The sequence below is a fragment of the Lutra lutra genome, chromosome 7 (assembly GCF_902655055.1).
Source record: "Lutra lutra chromosome 7, mLutLut1.2, whole genome shotgun sequence".
NCBI lineage: Eukaryota > Metazoa > Chordata > Mammalia > Carnivora > Mustelidae > Lutra > Lutra lutra.
Genome location: NC_062284.1, coordinates 111,953,235 through 111,971,518, shown reverse-complemented (window position 1 = coordinate 111,971,518; position 18,284 = coordinate 111,953,235). Strand labels below are relative to the sequence as shown.

General features: G+C 46.7%; 1 protein-coding gene across 3 annotated transcripts in view; it reads right to left on the bottom strand.

Annotated features, from left to right (window-relative positions):
- The window catches only part of FUT8 (fucosyltransferase 8), a 391,770-nt gene extending 373,806 nt beyond the window's left edge, over nt 1–17,964 (bottom strand). For all 3 annotated transcript variants that reach the window (XM_047736710.1, XM_047736711.1, XM_047736703.1), the window contains exon 1: nt 17,714–17,964. The gene's annotated coding sequence lies outside the window, so the exon portion shown is untranslated. The remainder of the gene's footprint in view (nt 1–17,713) is intronic.
- Between the last annotated feature and the right edge of the window lie 320 nt (nt 17,965–18,284).

Below are 18,284 nucleotides of genomic sequence, written 5' to 3'. Positions count from 1 at the left end.
AAAATCTTTTTTTTAAAAAATTCGCAGGAAAGAAAAATATTTAATATCTGTTCCAGTCAATGTTTAGAATATGGGAAGACGTCTACGGCCATACCATCCTGAACGCGCCCAATCTCGTCTGATCTCGGAAGCTAAGCAGGGTCGGGCCTGGTTAGTACTTGGATGGGAATATGGGAAGACATTTTGTTACCAAATTAACGAGACCATAAGCTCCTTGAGGTAAGAAGTTGTGCTTTGTTTTTGAATTCTGAGTTGGAGTCGGGTGCCTGGCATATAACAGATGCTCAATAAACATTTGCTAGAAGAAAGTTGAAGGCAGAAGCTGAGTCTTCTGCAATCCTGAATTCCCTTCAGTGCCCAGCTCTAGTGAATGAATGATAGGGACATTAATGAATGAGAAATGCTGAGTTTCGGATCGGCCTTTGAAGGAAAGCACATATGCATTTGCAAGCACCGGTATAATTTCCCCAATTAGACAAGAAGTCTGTGTTCAATTCCTAATATCATCTTGATTTTTCCCTCTTAGAAGATAAAATGTTTGCTAAACGCATCTGGCTGCTAAAAGGAGACTGTTCTGGTGGCTTTTCTTCATCCTCATGACACCTCAGACAGTCCTGAACATCTAGAACCATCAAGGCATTTCTTCTGTTCCTGTCTGGGCACAGGAGAGGCTCCCGGGATCTGTGAAAATTGGTTTAATTTGCCTCCAGCTTTCCTGGTTCCCTCCCTTCTAATCTCTCTTCTCCTTGTTTGTCTTGCCCTGGCTGAGCTTTGACTCTTTTCCTTCAACAGCCCCAGCTTCTGCCAGTGCAACATGCCTCGTCTCTCTCAATTTCGCACATTTGCGGACAGTCACATCTGAATCATATGACTCACCAAGAAAGGACATAGTGTGCCTGGGAAACTGAGGCAGCAGCAGAGAGAGGCAAGAGCTTTTCTTGCGAGGGTTCCGAACAGAGGGTAGATAGGATGAGTGGGGCATTCTTTCCCTGCTCACATAGAAAGACGGAGGCAGGGCGCTAAAGGGGTTTCACTTGGGAAACAAGGTGCCTCGGAGATAATGGCTCCCTTCACAAGTACATAAAACCTCCCTATTTCCTAGCAGAAGGATGGAAACTCCCAACTTAGGTTGGGAGACCACACCCTGCAGGCTCAGCCGGGTATCTCTCCTCCAGTCTCCCCTCAGGGGACCTCTATGTTGGAATTTATCATACTGTGATACTTGCTTATATATCATTTTCTATTCAATGTTCTGTGTGCTCCCTGAGGGCAAAAACAGTGTCTTTCATCTCTGTAATTTTCAAGGTTAAAGCCCTCAATAAATGCTTGCTGAATTAATAACTTGCCCGAGGTCACCCAGCTAATATGTGACTGATCTGCGATCAGAGCCAAATCCTCTGTCCCTTCAAATCCCATCCCCTTGGTGTCCTACCCCGAGTGGACAGCAGATCAATACAGAACCTAATCGAGCATTGGCAGGTTCATGAACTATATTGAGAGATTTTCTTCTCAACTTTTATTTTCCTTTCTTCTCCCTATTGTTGGGAACTCTAAACAGGGACTCAGAGATGAGTCAGGGTCACATCTCTGTCCTCGCTCCTGAAATAACTGAATTCATCACCGCTTCAGAGGGGGAAGCTTTGCCATGAAAGTGAAGGCTGCAGATCTCCGCATATGGCTTTCACGCTCCCCCTCCTCCCCTCCTGCCAGGTGTGAACAAACACTTTGAAATAACTAGAGGATGACCTGGAGGAAATGCCAAAGGCTTTGATCTGTGGTTCTTAAAACATTGGAGAGTTTTCTGATCTTGTCGGTTCTGAACAGCAAGGCTGAAAATCGTGTGAGAAAGGTTTGTTTCTTCTCTTACCCAGTCACATGTGTTGATCACTGAGGGCCTTCCGGTCACCCGCAAGCAAGATAACAGTACCTCATTTGGGGGATGAAATGGGGGGGGGCAACTCTGAAGAAAGAGGTACCCAGGCCTGCATTGCTACTGAGGGTGGAAGGGGTTGCCTAGCTCTCTTCAAACCTTCTTTTTTTCCACAGAGCTGGTATGTCAGGATTCGGGGGAAAGGAGATAGTCTTCTTTGCAGAAAAATGTTTTCTGGCTCCAACAGCATCACTATCTAGTACAAGAGTCATGTACCTGGGAAAGACAATTAAATTCTCAGGTGGGTAAAGGACACACTCCCGTCTGTGTTTGTCAATAAGCACTTGCCTTCTGTTCAGGATACATGAGAAAATAACACTTGACTATGTATTAGTGCTTCCAATTTGGTAAAGCATACCCACATGTGTTCTGAAGCTCTGTGTTTTCCCCCTTCCTAAATGGACCACCTCTAGAAAGCCCTCGAAAGCATAAATATTTAGCTTGAGAAGCTCTGGAAATGGCATGGACATTCCATGAAAAAGTAACTAATTTTCCTCCAACGTCAAGAATTCATGACAGGGGATACTTTGGTCAGTGAGGTTAGCATATCACTTGGCAAAGTATTTATTGGCCACTTTAACCAGTATCTAGTATGGAACCTGCTGCACAGAAGGCATTTGATAAAATTTGTTGAGGGACTGAATTAAAATGCGTTGTTTGGTCCTACCTATATCCTCTTCTTTAGTTTCTTCAGCTTTATTCTTGTTTTCTCATGAATGAATTTCCTGATTTTTTTTCTCCTTGTTTCCTTTCATTTTAAAAGCATTCTATAGCCTTGTTACAAAACAAATAAGAAGCAAAAACGTATAAAATAAACAATTAAAATCCATCCTTTGCTCTCTTTAGAGGTAAACCACTGTGGACAATGTGATACGTATTTTTATTACCAAAGTGGGAGCATACAAAATATATTTATTTGCTCCTTGGTTTATGTTATTCTTTTTAATGGTTTCTTTGTATTTGTCAGCATATGTAGCAGACGCTGTTTATGCTTTACTCATATCCCCTCAGGAACCCTTATCACTTCCACATAGGGCCCCCACTTTCTTGGATAGCTCCCTCCAGCCACGAAAACTAATTTGCCCTCGGACAGTCGGTGGCAAGTACTCGGGAATTAACGTCCCTGTGGAAAACAGGCTTTAACAATACCTAAAAGCTCTAGGAGTATACATGCCCCGGTTCCTGGGCCCCTTGGCTAAGAATATTTCAGAGGCATGTGCTTTGCACTGTTTATCGCGTTCCCCTGAAAGGTTGAACTCTAGCCACTCCCACGCTAGCCGGCTTCACAACGAAGCCTTTATGGGCTCTCTGCGCTTCCTGTATCACTTCCCCATTTTTCTGCTTAACACTTCCAAACATCTTGCACTCGAACCCTAGTCACAAGGTCTGCTTCCAAAAGAACATAAACTAAGATAGCATGAATATGCTCTAGTTTACTGAATCATTTTCTTATTAATGACCATTTAAGTTGTTTCTGATTTTCGATACAAAAAACACTGCAAGAGAATATTGATCCATGTGGATTAAGCATGTGCACACATTCCTGAATTATAATTGCTAGGTTAAAGGGAGTCACGCCTTTGGTATTTCAGAGATATCCTTAAACTGGCCCCTAAAGTGGCTTTATTAATAATATCCTTACCAACAATTTATTGGCATACACTTTACCCCACCTCTTGCCAAACTGGGTATAATAAGTATTTTAATTTTTTTTTCTGATTAGACAAAAATAGATGTATCATGTTTTAATTTGTGTTTTTTAGATTAATTAGGATAAACATGGCAGCATTTAGGTAGTTATCAGTGGATGGGAAAAACCCACACAAAACACACACACCTAATGCAGCATAAAACACAAAACACACACATCTAATGCAGCCTGGATTTCACTAGCCAATGATGCAAAATATTAGCAGTCGTGGTGTGGCCACATCGAGCAAAGGTGAGTGTTCTCAGCACAGCTTTCCCTGGTCCCCAGGCCTCAAAGTGGGACACACTACGCCTACAAAGGCAGTCAAGTCAGATGTGGAAAAATTCAAGTCGTATTATACCTTAACCTTACTATAATCAGCGTTCTCTGGGACCTTCATACACACAAGCCATATTTCTGTCTAAAGGAAGGTATGTCAATCATGGGCTTTCTTGGTTTTTGCAATAAACTTAACAAGGCCAGAGCTACCTGAACAATAGCTCTGCCTACACCTTTTCAGTTTTCTAGAAAGCCCATTTCTCTGAAGACCATCCCTTGCCTGTGACTTAATACTCTTTTTTTTTTTTTAAGATTTTATTTATTTATTTGACAGAGAGAGAGGGAGAATGAGAGACAGGCAAGGGGAGTGGCCTGCAGAGAGAGAGACAGAAGCAGTCTCCCTGCCGAGCAGGGAGCCCGATGCAGGGCTCGATCCCAGGACCCTGGAATCATGACCTGACCAGAAGGCAGACGCTTAACTGAACGGTTCTGAAACTGAGTGTGGTCTGAAATCCACAATTAAAATCTGTTTCCGTAAAACCGTCTGTTCGTATGCTCAGTGATGTCTTGTACTCCTTATGTGATTGACCAGTTCAGTTCCATCTTCTGTCTGCTTTTCTATTGACCTATTTGTATTTTTGTGTGATTTGTTGAACTTTTTTATATATTGTGGATACCAAACCTTTGCTAGTTATGTAGGCTGTGAACATTTTCTCTGAATCTGCTTTTTATTTGCTTTTGTTTATAGTGGGTTTTTTTTATTTGAGTACTTACTAGACACTTACTGATATTAAGGAATTGTTAACCACCTTTTTAGGTGTGAAAACTTTTGTGATCATGTTTTAAATAGCATTTTCTTGGAGAGATGCATTCTGAAATACAGAAGAAATAATCCACTGCCAAGATTTGCTTCAAAATGAAAATCAAAAACCACAGGACGGGAGAGATGGCTTGTGGGTACTTGGTGGTCAGGGCTGAGTACTGGGTACACAGGATTCACTGTACAGTCCCTGTTCTGCTGCCAGATATTTGAAATCCTTCTTAATTCAAAATCATAGAAAGAGACCAGGCAAGGTCTGACTTCCTATTCCCACTGTCAGTCCAGCCCCAGACTTCTCCCCCTGGGCCAACCCTACAATTTGAGGAGCACTCATGTCTGAGTCATCCTTGCTCCCCACAAAAACAGCAGAGGAGAGAGCTCCCAGGAGAGAAAAATGCTTTAGTGGAGTTCCCACTGGCAGCTTCACGCTCCTCAAGGGCTCAGTGACTGGCGGCCTTGATGCAGGCGGTGAAAGATGACCAGACTCCAGAAAGTGTGCTCCCAGGTGCTCCCAGACGCCAAAGCCGGAAAGCAGGCTCCAGTGCCCCATCTTCAGTGCTTTTGCTTGCGTTTGATGTTGTTTGGCTGCTACTGGGTTCCATGCATCTTGCCCCAGTTCTGTGGTGTGGCAGGGAGTCCAGGTGTGGGGGAGCCCCAAGCCAGGGGCTGGAGCCACCTGATGGGACCGATGGAACTGGAGACCTCATGATTCTGACCAAGTGTTTACAGTAACTTTTATTCAGTTATAGCTGTAGATCTTTCCATTTATGATTTAGGATTCTGTGTCTTGCTTAGGAAGGTTATTCATTCTGACCCAAAGATCATGAAAACATTCTCCTTTCTTTTTGGGTTTTTGTTCTTATTGCTGGTTTTGTTTGTTTCTTTATGTCTAGCTCCTTAATCCACCCAGAATTTATTTTTATGGATGATGTGAAGAAGACATCTAGAGAATTATATCATTTTTGCTGCTACTACAAGTGGGGTATTTTCCCCAGTGCATTCTCTGAGTTGTTATTGCTCGTTTACAGACTGAATGCTTACTCTGAAGATTGAATTTCATCATCTCCCATTGTCTCATCTCAGTTGGGACTAGATCTTTGTGTCTCAGACTGGCCAGCATACCAGCCATGCAGCTATTAAGGTGTCTTCTCTTGGCTTTTGTTTCCTCATCTGTTAATTGGGGAACTTGGACCAAATGCTCTTTGCAGTCCCTTCCTGCATTAATAATGTTAAGGTTTTAAATAACTTGTTCTTTCTGGCCAAAGAGTAGTTCCATTTTAAAAAGGAGAAAACTGAATCCTGTAGCTCCATTTGCTAAAAGGCAGTGAACCTCTTCACATTTGAAAATGATACCAAGTGTGATAAAGATTAGCATCCCCTACTCTTGGATTCAGGACCTCGGCTATTTTTAGCCAGATCTAGCACCTTTGGGAATGGGACATTTGCAAGACAGAGCTAAGAGCAGGGTAAGGCAGTCATTCTGCATTATCTGCTGATTTTCTGTGAAATATGTTGCTTCTTTCTAAAGAAAGGGCAGGGGATGCGCAATGAACTTCTGCTTTCAGGAAACTCTTTTATTTAAAAGATTTTAATTTTTTTGTCAGAGAGAGAAAGAGAAGGAGCACAAGCAGGCAGGACAGCAGGGAGAGGGAGAAGGAAGCTCCCCGCTGAGCAAGGAACCCGCAATGTGGGACTAGATCATGACCTGAGCTGAAGACGGAGACTTAGTTGACTGAGCCACCCAGGTGCCCCAGGAAACTTTTTTTCTAGTGGCCTGGCATTATAGAGTTTGCTAAGCCTGACTTAGAGGCAATCTACCCATGACTAGGGGCTTCAGTAGGTAAGTATGGGAGCCCATACACCGTGCTCTCTCCCAAGTGGTTTCAACTGTAAATTCATGGGAAAGTTTGATTTTGGGCCATCCAAGAGAAACACGAATATTCTCTGGGTTCCAGATGACCTGCAATTTCTACCGAACTTCTGGGTCAGCCTTGATTTGTGTTATACTGCTATCATTTACCTTAAAATCTCAGCCTAGTTAACATGATATATGTGTCATCTACACCATAGGAATAGTTAATTAAAATATGACGTCCTCTAAAGAAGATTCACTCTTCAGAGATGAAGACCTAGGAAAGACTCTAAACAGAACTCTAAGCACTTCTCTAACAAGAGAAGTTTCCACAATTTCATCTTTATCTACGCTAGCACCAGAGGGCTTGTTAATTTGCATACAAAATGTTCAATGTTGGTTTCCACTGGCAAAATGAGTTGTGTTCAAGGTGGGTGCCATTGGCTGGGAATACTAGGTTGGCATTTGCTCCTTTGTCCAAATAGCTCAGTACCTCATGCCCTTTGGGATGGTCCAAACCAAGATTCAGTCTGCTCCAGGTTAAGCCACCTACAAATGATCGATTACCTGATCCCAACTAGAAGGTCAGTTTAATCCTGCCTGGTTCTAATGGAAGACTGTAACTAAGGAGAAGCGATGCATATAAAAAATATCTCAAGGTGACAGCAACAATGGTAATGTGATATGAAATATCTATGATTTCTACTGGGGACAAAGACACAAGTTCTGCAAGTATGATTGCAGTTGATGGCCTCTGTCATTAGTAAAGAAAACACCAAACTCATTTAGAAGTTAGTAAAAGTAAAAAAATGAGTTAGTAAAAAAAAGTAGTAAAAATGAAGTTTTTTTTCTTCATTCGAAAACATAAAATAAAGTCTCTGAATTCTATTCACAACCTCTGAGGGGGCCACAGAGTTAGGATAAAAACTCCTATACCCCACCTAGTAAATGTATGATTCTAGAGAACCCCCTCCAAAGGGCCTCATTGCTCATGTGCCCATCATGAGAATGCCAGTGTCCTGACCGGTAGGGTCTCTCCTTGGGGATACCAGAGCAGGCTGAGGTGCTAAGCCCCACAGAGAATCTCCGTGATTCTGTGTTGCTTGTCCCCGTGGTACTCATACAGAGCTCTGGCAAGAGCGGGTCCTTCATCTACGATGAGCTGTACAAAAACATAGGCAAGCTTCACTGGGGCATCAGCCTGGATACAGAAGTTGCCTTTTCTCAACAAATTCAGGTTTTCCTAAAGAAGCATAGTGGAGACCTCTATCAAACTCCAACATAAAACACTCATTCACTTTTTCACCCAGAGAGCACTTTTCCCTTACAACTACTGTATCTCTACATCTGCATAATTAAATGGACCATTTCATCGGTTTTTCTAGAACTAAGTACCCATCAGCCCTAAAGTTGTTATCCAAGTCTTGCCTCTTGCAAAACCCAAGGCTCATGTAGGGACTCTTTAAAATCTGCATTTACTTTTGATTTGCCATGCATTTTCTATTGTCCTCACAAAGATTTCAAAAGTTGTCGGGTGGAAACTCAGTCCCAGCCCAAGCATCTCAAGCAGTCTGTGCAGCACACAGTCCAGTCCTGTGAGGATGGCACAGAGAGATCTCCTTCTCCAACCTGGGTCACCAATGGCCATCCCCCACCCCCAACACACACACACCACCCAGTGCCCTGATCCACAGGAAGGTGCCACTCACAGGGCCCAATATGACCAGGGTACTAGGAGAGGCTAGGACTAGAAAATGAGAAAGAAGGATGGCTCATTCCTCCACTTCCGGCTCCTTGTTCTCTCTTACTCCCAGGCAAGGAGGGAACCTGGTACCTGAGGGAGGGTGTTCTGGGTGACTTAGAAGGAAAGCATGCGCAGAATCAATCCAAATGCTTGTGCTGTCCTAGTGGGGCTCCTCTTTATGGGACAGGCTGCCCTCGGGGTGAGGAGCTGGTGGGAGACCATGGTGCAGAGGCTGGAGGGAGGAACTAGGTAGGATCTCCACCTTCCCAGCCTCAGGGAGGCACTCATTCATCACAGGGGCGGGAGGGGGGGATGGGAGGGTGAGAACACAGTGGTTCCGTATCAGAAGGGGCAGGGAACCAGGCCTGCCTTCCCCGGACACCTCGCACTCAGCCGGGACAGACTCTGGGCACAGGCTCGCTGCTCCCCTGGGCATTCCTACTTTGACTGGGGAATTTACTATCACTTGGTCTTGTTATCTAAATGTGGCATGAAAAGAGAATAAGGAGGGGAGACTGCAGGAAAATGTCCTTTCTTTCCCAGATTCACAGGCTCCTTACCCTTCACAACATCTGACTTGATCCCCCAACTTTTCCAGGTTTATGACCTTTTTTCTAAGTGATTCGGTCCAGAGTCCCCACAGCTGTCTTTCCTCCAGAGATAGTGCCCTGAGGGAAGCATCAAGGTGTTCGCTTCCCCCTCCCCCCACCCCCAGGTTACAGAGTAGCCACAATTAACCTGTACTGAAACAAAGGATTCCATCTATAGAAACTCATTTGCTTCCTTCTCTGCAGCTGGCTGGGCCGGTGGCTGGGAGCCGGAACCTTCTCGGTCACTTTTTTCTTAAACCTTTCTTTTCTGTCCAGGAAATGACTAGTTCCTTATAGTTAAAGAATATGTTAGTGGTCATCCCGGCAATCAGCTAACTCCTTCTATTTCCTGCTTTTTGTCCCATTAAAATACCAGAAGAGAGCTTTCACTTAGGCACTCCCTATCTGGGGCTGGAAGAGAACCCAGAGGCTAGTTCCAGTCTGAGCCTCCCTGTGAGCTTTGCAAACCCAACCGGTAGTTGCCTCAAGCTCACCACCATCCGGAGTATCAGGAAGCTTAGGGCAAACACCTTGGGCCCTAGCGAGAGCCCGATATCCCCCACCACCCCACTTCCCAGAGCTTGGAGCCAGAAGAGCTCTGGCTGTCTACCTTCCTAGCTGTGTGATCTTGGACGAGCCAGTTCAACTCTATGAGCCTCAGAAGAGGGATAATGGTAATGACCACACTATCTTGGAAGGTTTGCAGAAATCCAACCAAGTGAGTTTTGTAAATGGGGCTTAACAGACTTTACCAGCCTATTCAAATTTTAGCCACATCATTTCTCAGAATGTTGGGCTACAAAGGATCTTCTCAGAACTTTCCCTAGGAGCCCAGAACATAAGCCTCTGCATGGTGTCAGGTTCTGGGTGACGGTGTGAACACTGGCGGAGGGCTCGAGGAAGCCTGTGAGACACCTACACCGGCCCTCCACACACTCCGAGCTGATAGCATCGCTCAGAATCCCCACCACGGTGGTGGCCTGGGAGTGGCAGTCCAGAAAACCACCCCAGTTTCAGTCTGACTGAATCCCATGCCCGGGCCCTCTTGCCCTCCCTTTAGCCCCATTTCAGGGACATGGTGGCGGGCCTGTGTACCCACAAAGGGTTCATCTGAAGGCTGTCATCCGGGCGATTGCTTAACTGGAGCCCAGACTTCTATGTACTTGCGTGTAATTCTTTGCTTTGACAATTGTGTCTGAGTGTTTTAACACCTGGCTGGCCCTGCTGGAGTTTGTTTGACCGTGTTTTGAAAAGTGACTTCAGCGCTTGCCAGGGTAATTGGCACACGGCACCACCACGCCCTGACGACGTGGCAGGTGTGACCGGCTGCAGCCATAGGAACCCAGCAGCTGATTGCTTTTCTGCGGCTTGCCGCCGCCGCCGCTGTTGCTGTGTACCCACAAGGCACCCCCAGTCACAGTAGACACTGGGCCCCGGGGCCTGCTGTCTGATTGGTATGCATAGGGTGTAGAGGTGGGGTTTTCCTCTTAGATATCCTTCTCGAAATAGCCTGATATTTTCCAGCGGCTCAGGGTGGAAAAAGCTCTGATGGAACATTGTTGCCTACGACATTCCTCTGGGTCTAGTGTCTGCCCCTACCAGATGTGACAAGCCATGGCTTTTTATGCAGAGCCTTGTCAGAACAGCCACCAACACTTGCTTCTGGCAGAGGCTCAAAGACAAGCAGGGGAGTAGGAATGCTACATAGTGACAGAGAAGGCTGTTGACGGGGGTGCTGGAGGCTGGCTAAGCTTCTAGAAGCAGGGCACATTGTATGATTGGCTCATAGAGTACATTTGGCTTTCTCGGATTGGTCCTGAGTTGGAAGCTTAAGCGACATGTAGGAAAGTGGGTGATGATGGGTGGATTACTACAGAGGCTGTGTTTTAACTTCCTGCGCTGGTTGCTATAGAAGCTGGGGGTCAGAGTTCAGTTTTGACACACGGTCTCGCCGTAGATCATTTGCAGGGTCAGTCTCTCAAGGATTTGAGAATCCTAGTTAGTCTGGATTACCCGATAATTATCTTGGGATGGTTAAACTGCTGTTCAGTAAGAAAATGTATGCACAAGCAAAACAATTCTAGAAACACTCAGAATGCCCAAAATCATAGAGTTAAGAAAACTAAGGAGCACCCGTATCGTGCATACATTTTAAAAGGTTGTTTCTGAAGAGTCTAATGGCAGTGAAAATGTTTACAAATGCGCTGCCAGCGCTGCCCCAGACCTGTGTTTCGTGGATCGAGTAGTGAAGCTCAGCCCTTTCCTTAATTTCGACAACAACTCCCTCACCCAGGGCTTTTGAACAGAGCATAGAGGGATTTACACCCAGTCAAGTGTACTCAAAAATGAGTATCATTTCTCGGAGTCTCTTGGTCCCCAGGCTTCTTCTGGGCTCCTGGCTTTGGTCTCCTACCACGCTCAGGAACCTCCTTTCCTCTCTCTTCAGCCCTCTTTTTTTTTTTTCCCCTCAAAGATTTTATTTATTTATTTGACAGAGATCACAAGTAGGCAGAGAGACAGGCAGGGGGGTGGGGGGGAGCAGACTCCACACTGAGCAGAAAGCCCGATTTGGGACTCAATCCCAGGACCCTGAGATCATGACCTGAGCTGAGGGCAGAGGTTTAACCCACTGAGTCACACAGGCACCCCATTCTGCCCTCTTTCTTCTCTGCTCCCACCCTCAGGAGAGATACAGATTATCCCTATCATCTGAAGCACTCAATTCACCTCCCTCCAGTCCCTCCTTGCAAGAGCCACTCTCCCTTAACAAGGCAAAAGCTCTATCCAAACTACAGAACTGCCTGCAGCGCTCCATAGCTACCCCCCCCCCCCCTTGCCATTCGCTCTGAGCCCAGGCTCTTTGCCTTCCGGGCCCTGCAGGTAGGAGGAGAGGAGGGAGTGGGCGTCGAGGGCGGGGGTTTTTGGTTTGGTTTGGTTTGGTTTTTCCCAGTAACACAGGGTTGTTTGAAGATTAGAGATAGTGTACTGAAAAGTTCCCAGCAGGGGCCGTATCACTGAGCTCTAGGCATTCAGAGGTCAGAGGCCAGCTCTGCAGGTAACTCCTTCCCTACTGCTTTTGGGGCAGTTTCGCTCATCTGTTCTCAAAGGCTAGGGCTTTCTACCCCTGCCTTTAACCAGTCTTCTCAGTCAGTGCCCGCCCCCCCGCCAACTTTTTTTTTTTTCTAATGTTCATCCAATGCCCTCTCCTACAGACATCCCACCACTAATTTTCTGTTGCTCGGTTCTGAAGTTCCCAAGAAAGTGATGCTTTTAACTTTGTCTATTTTTTTTTCTCTCTTCTGGAGCTCAGACAGGTCCAGGCTTATCTAGAAAACCAGTGAGGAGGAGCCTGTGTATAGGAGGGACCGAGGGGCCAGTGAGGAAGGTCTCTTCCTAAAGGAGACATGGGCGAGCACAAGTTGCCACTGATGATAATACCCTTGCCTTCTGGGGAAAGGAGTGGTTTTGAGTAACAGCTGGTGTACATCTCCCAGATGGTTCCCATCCAGCATCCCGGGGATGTGACTAAGGCCTAAGGAGGGAGGACTGGAGGGGCAAAAAACTGAAGTAGGCACAGTCACACAACATTTCCTTAAGACACTGGGGGTACACAAACAGCACTTAGGGGAGAAGCAGAAGTGAATGTAGATACGGAACGCTCCTCTGTTTACAAAGCCAAGGGGACCAGGGGACTGGATACACCTTCAGCAGGTGGATTCCTGTCCTAGGAAACAATAGCCCAGTAAGGCAGCCGAGCACAGGAGCATAGGGCAACTTTCATGGGCAACAGCGGTGCCTTTGGTGAACACCTACGATGGCCTCAGTCAGTGGCAGCAGTGGTGGCCTCTGCCAGGAACCCAGTGTTGACATCCTGGCTCCAAGCAGGAGGCAGTGCCACTAGCTTCCTTCTTCCTAGCACAGTGGACCTATCCATTCCAGAAGGACTTGGAGTTTCCAGTGCCTAAGTGCTAGGTTCTCTACTCGAGTCCTAGGGTAGGGAGGTTTCTCCATTCAAGTCCTTTAACTTCTTAAGAACCATGTGTTTTTGTTTTTGTTTTTGTTTTTGTTTACTACTACTGAAAGCCATCCATATTTTGAAGGAACAATAAAACATTTTCCCTTCTTTCAGAAGATGGATCTCGGCAGGAAGTCTTGTCCCTGTTTTCCAAATGCCGCTCTCATTCATTCTACGATGCCCTGACTCACCAGGTTTTCTTCTGTCTCAACAGTCTGTCCAGCTCATGGCCCACCCTCCATGAAATATACAGTCCACTTAAAATATTAATGTTTCCCTTTTCTAGAATTTTGTCACAGAACTAACACTGACACTTCACAACATGGGACTTTGTTTGGGGATTGTAGTTTCTTCACGCCAGTGAAGGGGAAGGGACCTTCTTTCAGACCTTCACAAAACCTGCGGCAGCATTAGCCTTAAGTAATCAGCCTATACATAGTTACTGAATTAACGTTCTAGGCAATGTGTTTATGCTCAGGCTTGCCACATTCATGACCCACTGTGACCCTTTTCATGACCCAGAGCAGGTCAGTGGCTAAAGAAAGGTGGCCAGAAACATTACTGTGCTCTGGCCTGGATGAACTAGGGCACTTTTCTCCATGTTCATTGGGAAGGTAGAGATGCATGTTGTAGGTTAGAGAGCTAGGAAGGGGTGAGGGAGTCGGGGAGTGGACACAACATTTATTTCCACTTCCTTATATACTGTTTTGTAAATACAGTTAAGTTCTTATCATACATTTGGAATATATCTTTCCTCTACAGGTAAGCCGTAAAGTTCTCTAAAGACAGGGACCATATGTTCTATAGGTGGTGCCTTTATTTCAAGCCAGGCAGTGATAAGAACTCGTATTTGTCTAATTATTATAAAATAATGACACAACTTTAGTTGTATAATTAAACTACATAGCTTAAGGTACTTTCTGGTTTATTGTCTCATTTGCTCTCAGTTAATGTGAATGACCAAGGCTCCAAACATCTGATTTAAAACTCACTCTACTACCAAATTCGGTTTGAAAATGCCCCTTAGGGTTCTTTTGTGTTTCTGCATATCCAGCAACAATTTTTCTCACTTGCAGGTTAACTCTGGGCACAATTCAGCATCCACTGCTAAGAGTGGCATCTTACAAGTGCTGCTTATCTTGGCCGCTGTCATTTACAAGAGGAGAGGCGGCTTCCTGTTTCCTTAGCCACAGTGGCTAGGCAAATGCAGAGCTGTTTACCCTTTTTAACTCCCTCCAGGCATAAGCAGAAAATGATCACTGACTTGAAACTCCTTACCCAGGGCGTCCCTTAACCCCCAGACACCATTTAAGGGTCCATACTTGCTCCAGTTGGTTGGAGCTGGGGCCCCAGCCCTGGAACCAAACCAAATTCCCCAGCATACCAGGAAGCCATCAAATTCTGCTGAGCGGTGGGGTAAGGGGGAAGCTCAGAGGTAATTCAGCCTTCCTGGGCTCAGAAGGGCAGAACCAAACTGGTCCAGGAGGAGGAAGAGGGTGTGGGAGACTCGTCCTTATCAGAGCCCACCTCTCCTTGAGTTCTGTGAGGAAGCTCCAGGCTGCTTTTCCTCTATCTTTTCTAACCAGCCCTTCCCCTCCTTCTACCTTAATGGAAGGGCCTTCCTAGGGTGACCAACTACCGCAGTTTGCCTGAGACTGAGGGGGTCCTCAAGCTTGACTTTGAGGTTTTAAACCAGGAAACTCCTGGGCAAACCAAGACTACTTGGTCCCCTCGATCCTCTTCAGGCTTTAGTCCCCAGGTCTCATCTCTCTCTTCATGGGCTCCTCAGGGATTTCCCTGACTCCATGGCAGCCACCAGCCTTTGAAAAAAATTCCTCCCTAAAATCCCACCTCCTGCTTCTCCTGAGCTCCAGACGGCCACTCCGACCACCAGTCTGTTATGGCTGTTTGCACATCTAACTTTAAGTTCCATGGGGTCTGAATGACTCACGACCTCACTCCTCCTCTCCACCACCCCTGGCACCACTCATCTCTCACTGTTTCTCTTCTTGTCAACACCACATCATTGTCCCAGTTGTTCAAGATGTATTTATTTATATTCATTGAGTACCTATTTTGTGCCAGCTTCTGTCCTAGGTTCTGGGGACTCAGCAGTGGACAAAAGTCACTGCCTTCCTGGAGCCCACATCCTAGTCAAGGGAGACAGAAAGGAAACAGATACCTAGTCAAGAAGGGGTTACGTACTACAGAGGGAGATTAGCAGGTGTAAGGCATGCTAATTGATGGGAGCCACAATAACAGAATAGTTTGGGGGGTGGGGACTTTAAGGAAGTCTTTCTTTCTTTTTTAAGATTTACTTATTTATGTGAGAGAGAGAGAGCATGCATGCGCACACGTCCGGGGGGGGGGGGTTGGGAGTGGAAGGGCAGAGAGCGAGAATCCTCAAGCAGCTCAAGTAGACCCCCACTGATTACGGAGCCAGACGGGGCGGGGGAGGGGGTTGGTGAGGGGAGAGGTTGCTCCATCACAGGACCCATGAGCTCATGACCTACACCACAATGCATAATTAACCGACTGAGCCACCCAGGTGCCCCCAGGGAAGCCTTTCTGAAGCAATGTCATCTGAGCAGAAGCTTGAAGGAAGTGAGAAATGAACCAGGGGCCATCTGGAGTAAGAGTGTGCCAAGCAGAGGGCACAGTGAATTCAAAAGCCAGAGTCACTGAGCAGACTGGCTAGGGGAAGAGAAGTAAGCGAGAAACCAGGAATGACGTGGGAAATGGGGGTCAGGTCCTTTCAGGCCTTGTAGATGAAAACACTCTATTTTTTTACTCCTTTGCCCTCTAATCTGTGGCCAGACCATGAAAATCCAACCTCTGCAGGGTCTTCCCTTTCTATTTCTGTGGCTACCACCTCATGAACTCCTTATTACTTCTCACTGGAATAATGAAATCAGCATCCTGAGAAGTCTTTTCTACCTCTTGTCTCTCCCTGCTCTGATCCGACTCCCAACTGCTAAAACCTTCTTGGAGCAGAGCCCCGATTGTCATCATCAGAAGATCATTAGCATACATTTATGTAGCTCTGAATCAAAGGAGGGGGACAGACACAGGGGATGTGTTCCCACAACTTCCCAGCACGTCTTTGTCAGAAATAGACAGAACTGTCAAAAATATGTTGTCAAACATGTCAGGGTTCTGTTTTTATGCCACAATGTAAAAATTGCAAATTTTTCATCAAAATAAAAAATAAATAGAAAGATGAATTAGTCAGAACCCCTTTGGCTGCCATTAACAGAAACTCAATGCAAGCTGCCTTTAAAAAGATAATGTTGGCTCCTACTGGAAAGCTCTACAGCTTTAGGAATGGCTAGTTCCACATGCGCAGCACGGGCAGTAAGAAATCCGCGTGTCCCCACCTCTTGGATCTGCTGCTTCTCTCTATTGGCTTTGTTCTCAGGCAGACAGACTCAGCGCAGACAGTGACAAAGATGGCCACCCTTCCTTTCAGCTTACACTTTCTCACCTTCCCAACTCCACTGAAGAAAGAGGATCTCTTTTAGCAAAAGTCCCAGTGCCAGCTCTCACTGACCCTCCCTGGATGAAGGCCTTAATTCCCAGCCAATCACTGTGACTGGTTGGCCAAGCCTGGGAAACATACCGGCCCTGGACCTGGAGGTGGGAAAACCTGAGGTTGTCCTCACCTGCACTGCGTGGAAAGAGAGTAAATGGTGCGAATTTTCCAAAGACCACGTGGTGCTGAGGGTGGGGGAGGGACAGTGGGTCAGTGAAAACAACACCGGTCCACAGCCAAAGCCCAAGGGCACCATGTTGGTGTTCGTTGACCCCAAAACCTCTAAGTAGTCAATAAGTCTCCACCCTCAAAAAATTTTAATCCTGTTGTGCTGATATTTGATTATTTTGATGATGCTCTTGCTCCATCATCTTAAATAGCTCCCCACTGCACCTCCCACCCCCACCCCACTGCCAGCCTGGTCTCTTCCTTCTCTAGGTCTGCTTCACTTGCTTGACAAAAAGGCCTAATGGTGGAAAAATGTCTTTGTCTCCATGAGCAAGCTTTCGATAAACTGAAGCTATTGTTAATGACAGCTACAGTCACAGACACGGGCAGGATTACTGACCCCTAAAATAGCATAGGTAGGTATTTACTGAGATGCTGGTGGGAAAGGAAGAACCACTGGTGTATACTGAGGACAATCCCCCACTTCACTGACATAAAAGGAGGGTCATTAATAATAGGAGTTTGCAAAGAATTGAGCGAGGTCATATGACTCATTCCTGTCCTGCTTCTGCATTATATGGGTAATAATGTGTGTTTTGTATATTGTATATTATAACTATTATATCACACAATATTATATCACACAATAATTTTATGGAGTGGGCAGGATTGTTCTCATTCCGCACATTCACATCTCACAGGGGAAAGGTGAAGTACGAAGACGTTGACCACCTAGCCTGCTGCTTCCCACAGCTAGTTAAGTGGAGGATGTGGGATTTGAACCCAGTGTTTGACGCCCGAGTGCTGCTGTGAACTCACTCATCCTTCCGCTTCTAGAAAGGGCAGGGAAGGACTACTTTGGTAAGTCCACCCACAGCTCTCGGTGCCCTGGAAACACACCAGGGGCCATGCTGGCCTCCCAGGCATGTAGGTGGCCAGACTTCACCTCTCCTCCTTCTTTGAGAGGCAGAAAATGGAGGAGAACCAGGAGGTCGATAAGGTACACTCAGAAAGGTAGAGGAAGTGGTGGTCGCTCAGGCCTCCTGCCGCCCTCTCACCTGAAAGATCTTTTTAACAGATAGCTACCACCCACCTCTGAAAACAGCCAGCTGTGGTCAAACGCCGTCCGTGTAAAAATAACTGGGCCTTCTCCCTGCCCTGGCTCCGTGCTGGTCCGGCCGAGTCGCTGCTGCAGGCCAGGCTCGCTGGGCCTGGCTGCCTCCCCCACGGCCCCACTACGCTGGGCCTGGCTGCCTGCCCCGCCGCCCTGGGCTCTGTGGGGAGGCCCTCATGAACCCAGCAGGCTGCCCTTCAGCTGGTGTCGGAAGCCCACGTGGAGCCCACCCCCACCCCTATGTGGCTCTTCAGCCCAAAACTTCCAACTGTGGTTGCCTGCAGTTCAGAAGCCCCTCCTCTGACCTACACTCCGACTGGCCCCTGGCGGACTTGGGTGATAACGTAGCCCAATCACAAGGGAGGCCTGACCAAACTGTGGAAGGCCTGGGGCCTTCCGATGGTCAGGTGGGCCTGAAAGTCAGGCTCAGCAGAGACACCCAGGGAAGTCTGAGGCCCAGGGGGGCCTGGAGTGTCCTGAGCAGGTGGCCAAGTGAGGCAGCAGGTGGTCAAGTGAAGCACTGGTGGAGGAGATGGGGACGGGTGTGGTG